At 41.4% G+C, this 6,668-nt stretch overlaps 1 protein-coding gene across 2 annotated transcripts in view; it reads right to left on the bottom strand.

Moving 5' to 3' along the window:
* Positions 1–6,668, bottom strand: part of CYTIP (cytohesin 1 interacting protein) — a 72,720-nt gene that overhangs the window by 51,309 nt on the left and 14,743 nt on the right. The gene's annotated exons all lie outside the window — the stretch shown is intronic.

Raw genomic sequence — 6,668 nt, 5'->3', positions numbered from 1 at the left:
AGTAAGAGGGGTTCCCCATAGGGTTGCCACTGGGGGCTTTCATGGTCTGTCTTTTATAGGAAACTGACCAGGAAACTTGGTAAATTTCTTGTCAATATCAGGTGGATATTTAGAACAAAGGTGTTGACTTGTAACTATCATAACAACAAACAAAATGTTTTTGTAAATATCATGAGCCCAAACAAGGCATTTCCTTATCTCTGGTTAATATCTCCTTCATAATATTTCTCTACATCTGGGATTTCTGTGAGCCTAGTCAGGTAGCCCATGGCCTTGAGATTCATGTCCCATCTTGGTTTGAACAGGGACTATTAATAACACCTTAATGACATGTTTATGTGATTACCTAGTAGCCATTAAAAAGGTGATACTCCCTCATATTTTGGAGCTAGGGAGCCAGGTTTATTTTTTTCTATTTTTACTGTCTTATCTCAGTTTTCTTGGGATGGGTAGGAGCCTCACTCTGGGGTCTTTTCCTTATGTTTCCCTGCCTAGCCCCATCTACCCCTAACTTGTTCCTACATCAGTAAGACATCCAGGGAAGAAGATTGGATGAAATCCAGTGATTACTTATAAGAATTGAGTATCAGGGCACCTGGGTGGCTCAGTGGTTGAGCATCTGTCTTTGGCTCAGGTCATGATCCAGGGGTCCTGCTTTTCCTTCTACCTATGTCTCTGCCTCTCTCTGTGTGTCTCTCGTGAAAATAAATAAATAAAAATCATGAAAGAAAACGAGTATCATTAAGTACGCTTCTCACTCTAACAAGTCAAGCAAAAGATCAAAAATGTAAAATAAAGAAAATATATTCTATTCTCTTTTTTAAAATTAAAAAGAAAAGGCAGTAAAAAGGGCAATAGCCTTAGGCTATCTCCTAGCATTTGCAGAAGAGAACACAGTGTTTGCACCTATAAGGACTGGAAGACACTGTCAAAAATTATCAGTTTGTGGCATGACAGTTCCTGCTAGAGTAACCTAATTGTCTTTGACTCACTTTTAATCTGGGTGGATGTGGTGAGAATGGCTGATGTTGCTTAACAGCATTTGGTGTTGGTGTTAAATATAGAAAATTCACAAAAAGATTCTTATCTACAGAGGAGTGGAAAATATTGTTACACTTGATGAAAGAGAGAGAGAGGAAGGTGGGAACAAAGTTCCCACTGGCTTCAAAAAAAGATCTGTGCCCAAGAAAAATAGGTAAATGTGTGGTGGGGACTGAAAAAGCAAGTCCATTATGAATAACATTACCCCAAGAAAGTCTACATTACCTGAAGGTAATGATGGAAAAATGATGCACCATTCAAAACTGAAAACAGGATAACTAAATATTATTACAAGGTGCAAAGAGAGTCAGTTCTGAAAGTGATCATTTTTAATGCAGGAGAAGAAAGATTCATAACAAATCACAAAAACAGTTTTGCTTTAAAGATAGTAGTTTTGTGCAATTTTACTATGCAATTCTCAGTGACCCCAATTCTCAGGCTAGTTCACACATCAGCTTCTTAGTATAGTTGAAGACAGGAAGACATATTGGTGGTCTCATGTCTCATAAGGACACCACACAACAGAATCACCTCTAAAAAGAGATGAAGGGGGCACCTGGGTGGCTCAGTGGTTGAGCATCTGCCTTTGGCTCAGGCTGTGATCCCAGGGTCCTGTGATCAAATTCCTGTGATCAAATCCCACATCAGGATCCCCACATGGAACTTGCTTCTCCCTCTGCCTGTGTCTCTACCTCTCTCTGTGTGTCTCTAATGAATAAATAAATAAAATATTTTTAAATAAATAAATAAATAGGAAAAATAAAGGCATAAGATGTGTATATATATATATACCAAAAATATTTAAGGACTTCCCATGTCAACATATAGGGTGAACAACTATTGGTATTACCAAATATCAGGAGTTTGTATCTACTCCTGTAAAAGCTGTTAGAGTTGATAAATTCTAACACATACTGTACATCCAGTGTTTGAGAAAACAGTCCTATTGTCCTTCAACAATTATGTCTCTTAAGCATTCTTTATTCAATCATATTTAAAATGTTTTACTCGGAACACATAATCATAGTCATAAGAAAACAAACCAATCATACATTTTCACCACACTTGCTTTACACACTTTGTATAGAGAAAAACTTGAATTGATAGTCTGGATTAAATTTAACTTTTTCTCCAGAGAGATTCTGTGAAAATTCAATTCAAAATAACAACCTTTAGCAAAGGCCTACTATATATCTGGCTCTAACCTAAGGGAAAGCGATGCTGAAGTTTTTAAAACATCATCTCTGCTCAGAACAAGTCTATAGTATAGTAAGAGATCAACATACCCGCTTCTACAGAATAAAAGATAGAGAATGGTACAAAGAATTTCAAGAAGACAAAACCAAGAGATTAATTTCTCCTTGGGATGGGACAGGAGTTGTCTTTGAAGGAGGAAGACAAGTTTAGAGATATTAGTATAATTTCAACAGTTAGATACGGTGGTCATGGAAGAATCAACATTTTGTATACAGAAGACAGTACAAACAGAATTGTCAGGAGGAGAAAACACAGAGAACTGATCAGAGACTGGTATCAAGGCTGGTGTTTCAGGAGCGTGGGCTGCTGGGTAAGAGATAGCTCCCAACAGCTTACTGGGACTGGATGGGTGAGGGCTCTATCAACTATGCTAAATATTTTGGACTTGATTCAAGAATCAGAGGGAAATCACTAATTTTTTGAGCAGAGGCATAAGTCAACTAAATGGACATTTTAGGAAAATGGGCTTGCTTGTAAAATAATTGGAAGGGAAAAAGCAAAAGTCTAGTTTGACTAATGCCATAATCTTAGAAATAGGCAATAAAGGCTTGAACTACAGCAGGATCCATGGAGAAAAATGGGAAAGAGTAGAAGCCAGAAGCACAGGAGGATGGGAATAGGACTTACATAGTGACTCTTAGGTGTAAGACACAATGGGCGTGGGAGTTGAACTCTGAGAAATACCGGGGAATAGGAAGGATGATGATCCCGTGCGCAGTGATGGCAAGGAGCCTAATGATTTTGTTCCACTGTCTGACTCCAATTTTACTGCCCCCCTCTGCAACCAAAGTCCCAGCAAATGGTGCTTAACCTTTGAGGTCCAAAAATTAAATCACATTGGGAAATTGAATTCTTTCTTTATCCTACACTACAGAAGCTGTTTCTAGTAGGTCAACAAGTATTAAAATTCTGCAATTTTTGAAAAACAATAGTTCTGCAAGCCACACTAAGTGCATATCCTAAAGTCACTAGATAATTTGAGTCTGACCATCCCTTCAGACTAATTTCCAACCAGAGAATCCAACCTGAGCATCCAAAGACTGTTGTGGAATTTCTTTCAGTTGCTTCCTCTTCCTGTATGAGACAACTTCCCAATGGTTACCAAGAAATTATACTCCACTAGTGAAATCTTATCAGTAGAGGAAGAATGTGGACAGTGATTGGTAGGCAACTGAAGGTTGGCCTTTGATGACCTATTCAAAAAATAATGTCTTATTAAAGTAGTTTAAATATTAAAAAAATAGTAAGAAACTAAAAGGGAAATGGGTACAATACAAACAACACAATGAGTACCCATACAGATGGAGAAGTCAGCAAGGGCAAGGTGACAGAAATTTCCTACAGATAGCCAGAAACATTTAGCCAAAGATAGTGCCCTTGTTCCTCTCCTCTGATAGATGTTTTCTCAACACAATTAAATATGAGCACAAACCCTTTTAAAGTTATATCTCTGGTTCGAAGCTCTCGTAAGCATATCATCACGGAACCTTAACGATTCTATCTAGGCCAAACTAGGAAGAGGAGAGCCCTTGGAACTTGAATGCCCTATTTACACCCCTATTTACACAAGTATGCATATTGCAGGCGTACATGTGAACGTGGTGGGAGATGGGAGAAAGATTATTCCCAGGCGTCAGGGGGGTCTACTTTGGGGTTATCGGTTTGAGTGATGTGACACCAAGAGATAACAAACGTGTCAACGACCGGTGAGCAGAGGAGGTGGATAGCTGAGTGAGGAAGCTAAGTGTGAAAGGATGTAGGGCAGGACAGAGGAGAAAGGTAAAGAAACAAAAAAGAGAAAATAAGACGTACTAGGAATGGGTTGTGAAACAAATCCCATGAATAGAGACTTCCCTCTCGTGTTCACATCTCCTTACATGTAGCTGACTCCACTTTGCTTGGTCAAGAGATGTGTTCTTTGATGCCAGACCTTAGTTGGTGTTATCGCCGTAGTGTCGGTACCAGAAGGCCAACAGAGACACCATCGTGTCCGGCCTTTTCTCTCCTAGCACCTGTAATAACGATTTCTACCAAGTCTAAGAGCCAATAGGACACAGCCTAGACCCTCGGACTTCATCTTTTCTACGCAGGCTTTCACTTTCATCCTCATTTCACTACTGTCAAACCATTGCTCAGACTTTTGAGCAACTCAGGTGAGCTTTGCTAGGAAGGGGCAGGGCTTTAGGCGCTGATTGTGGTCCCCGGAGGATGCAGTTTTAGTGCACCTGCTCACATGAAACCCAGCACGGCACTAGTCCCGGTTTCTCTTGCACAGTCAAATAGCACTTTTCACACACCTCGCGGACAAAGAAGACAGAGTAAAGGCATCTGCAGGTTTCCCCAGGGGAGTCATTTTATAAGCACCTTTTCTAGCAACCCCTAGCAATTGTCTCTGGTGAGATTTTACACCTGAATCCTCCTTCTTTTTTTTTTTAAGATTTTATTCATTTATTCATGAGAGACACACACACACACAGAGAGAGAGGCAGAGACACAGGCAGAGGGAGAAGCAGGCTCCACGCAGGGAGCCCGACGCGGGACTTGATCCCTGGTCTCCAGGATCACGCCCTGGGCTGAAGGCGGGGCTAAACCACTGGGCCACCCAGGCTGACCTGAATCTTCTTTTAGAGATAATGGGACAGTATCTTCATGAGCTCCATCCTTGTTAGCCCAGTTAGTGCAGAAAACTTCTTCCTCTTCCTCCTCTTAACTGGGATGGAAAAATTCAGTTTCATAGACATTAATTGAGCACGACTATATACAAAGCTCTGAGATAAATCTGGACAGTAGAGGTATGAGCCTAAGATGATAGGCTCCTCGAGGCAAATTGTATTTTTTAAAGATGGCCTCATCGATGTCGATAGGCTATCCCACAAACTTTCCTTACAATGTGACTTTTGAGAGGCAGGGTGTACATTCTATCGCCTTGAGTCTGGGGAAGGCTGTGGCTACCGCAGAAATGATGCTCTGCAACATCCAAGAGCACATCACACAAAAAGTATATATAGTATCTGCCCTGTTTTCTTTGGATGCATGCAACCCGGCCACTATACTGAGGAAGCCAGCTCCACAGAAAAACCACGGGAGGGTGTCCCAGCTGCGGTCTAACTTGGGGTCCCAGCTGGAACACTCACATATGAGCGGGTGAGCCTTCACATGACTCCAGCCCCGGCCTCTGAGCCGTCCCCACCAACGCTGAGTGGAACAAGGATGATGACCACCCCTACCCCTGGAGCCTCACTCAAATTGCAGATATGTGAGCAAAAAAAAAAAAAAAAGTTATCATTAGTTTTAACCTCTAAGTCTCAGGATCACTTGTCATTTATTAACAGATGACCAGAACAGCATGCGTAGCATGACCTCCGAGTGCTCACTGTCAGTTTAGGGAAATAAGCATGTTCACAACAACTATAATATGTCAAAGTGTAACACAAGGACCTTAAGAGATCCACAAGTGCAAATGAATGTGCACGCAGAGGTGTGTACATCCTGGTTTGGGTAGAGGCAATTTCTGAATACATTAAAATTAATAGTAATTACCTCCATGGAGTAGCGTTTGGGTGTAAGGGAGTCTTGTGTGCATCTCCTTGAATGTTTCGAGCCCTGCCTTATTTATACACATCCTTCCTTCTGAAACTTCAAAAACAGCTTAACTGCCTAAAATAATGATAAAATAAGTGTGTGTGGGGGGGAGATCAACTAGTGCTGTCAGCACCTTATGAGGCCAGAATGCAAGGAAGCTATTAGAAGAGCTGCATCTTCTCTCCGCGTGCCTTAGTGGTCCTATCTGTGGGAAATACTACCAACCTCGAAGACTCTAGTGCACACAAGTGCTTCCTGACACCAGGAAGCACTCAACAAACATGGATAAAAAGATCTAAGCAGGGTGTCTGCGTGGCTCAGCCGCTTCAGTGACTGCCCTTGGCTGAGGTCATGATCCTGGGTCCTGGGATCGAGTCCTGCATCAGGGAGCCTGCTTCTCCCTCTCCCTCTACCTGCAGCTCCCTCTGCTTGCGCGATCTCTCTCTCTCAATCTCTCTCTCTGTCAAATAAATAAAAAATATTCTTATCAAATAAATATAAAATCTTAAAAAAAAAAAAGATCTAAGCAATCCTGAACTGCTGAGAGTTGCCATGGCAGGTGGACTAGAGGGTCCCAAGTCACAGAATCAGACTGTTGCTTTAGGAAGAAAGACCCTCTCTCTCTTCCGAAGATTAAAGGATAAAAAGGAACCGGTGTTCTAAGGTACAATTACACAAGCGCATGACGGCAGTGATTACAATGTGACAACTTCTGCAAATGCCACATTGACTTACTCGTTTTCCAAAATGTGAAGAGACCACTAAATTCAAACTTTCCATCCCACTTC

This window comes from Canis lupus, chromosome 34 (assembly GCF_048164855.1).
Source record: "Canis lupus baileyi chromosome 34, mCanLup2.hap1, whole genome shotgun sequence".
Taxonomy (NCBI): Eukaryota; Metazoa; Chordata; class Mammalia; order Carnivora; family Canidae; genus Canis; species Canis lupus.
The sequence above is the reverse complement of the archived record's forward strand: the minus strand, read 5'-3'. Positions and strand labels throughout refer to the sequence as shown.